This window comes from Dunckerocampus dactyliophorus, unplaced genomic scaffold (assembly GCF_027744805.1).
Source record: "Dunckerocampus dactyliophorus isolate RoL2022-P2 unplaced genomic scaffold, RoL_Ddac_1.1 HiC_scaffold_50, whole genome shotgun sequence".
Taxonomy (NCBI): domain Eukaryota; kingdom Metazoa; phylum Chordata; class Actinopteri; order Syngnathiformes; family Syngnathidae; genus Dunckerocampus; species Dunckerocampus dactyliophorus.
Window position 1 is genome coordinate 82501 of NW_026559886.1, and position 1187 is coordinate 83687.

The following is a 1187-nucleotide window of genomic DNA, read 5'->3' on the forward strand; positions in this document are numbered from 1 at the left end:
CACGTCCTAACGGACCTAGGCGGAAGTGCAGGCGAGGCGGCAGGAGTCTGAAAACCGCTATAAAAAGCGTGGAGAGCCGCTGTCGCCCCGGAGAAACGGAGAAAAAGTGCTGAAAAAAGGCCTAAATCCTAACGGACCTAGGCGGAAGTGCAGGCGAGGCGGCAGGAGTCTGAAAACCGCTATAAAAAGCGTGGAGAGCCGCTGTCGCCCCGGAGAAACGGAGAAAAAGTGCTGAAAAAAGGCCTAAATCCTAACGGACCTAGGCGGAAGTGCAGGCGAGGCGGCAGGAGTCTGAAAACGGCTATAAAAAGCGTGGAGAGCCGCTGTCGCCCCGGAGGAACGGAGAAAAAGTGCTGAAAAAAGGCCTAAATCCTAACGGACCGAGGCGGAAGTGCAGGCGAGGCGGCAGGAGTCTGAAAACGGCTATAAAATGCGTGGAGAGCCGCTGTCGCCCCGGAGAAACGGAGAAAAAGTGCTGAAAAAAGGCCTAAATCCTAACGGACCGAGGCGGAAGTGCAGGCGAGGCGGCAGGAGTCTGAAAGCGGCTATAAAACGCGTGGAGAGCCGCTCGGATGATTTTTCAAAGTGTCAAATGAATGGGAGTGAATGGGGCAGAGTACCCAATGTGTAAAAAAAGTGCTGAAAAAACGACAAAGTCCACACGAGCCTAGTCAGAAATGCAGTCCGAGGCGGCTGGAGCCCCAAAGCGGCTATAAAATGCGTGGAGAGCCGCTCGGATGATTTTTCAAAGTGTGAAATGAATGGGAGTGAATGGGGCGGAGTACCCAATGCGCGAAAAAAGTGCTGAAAAAACGACAAAGTCCACACGAGCCTAGTCAGAAATGAAGGCCGAGGCGGCTGGAGCCCCAAAGCGGCTATAAAATGCGTGGAGAGCCGCTCGGATGATTTTTCTAAGTGTGAAATGAATGGGAGTGAATGGGGCGGAGTACCCAATGCGCGAAAAAAGTGCTGAAAAAACGACAAAGTCCACACGAGCCTAGTCAGAAATGAAGGCCGAGGCGGCTGGAGCCCCAAAGCGGCTATAAAATGCGTGGAGAGCCGCTCGGATGATTTTTCTAAGTGTGAAATGAATGGGAGTGAATGGGGCGGAGTACCCAATGCGCGAAAAAAGTGCTGAAAAAACGACAAAGTGTCAAATGAATGGGAGTGAATGGGCGGAGTACCCA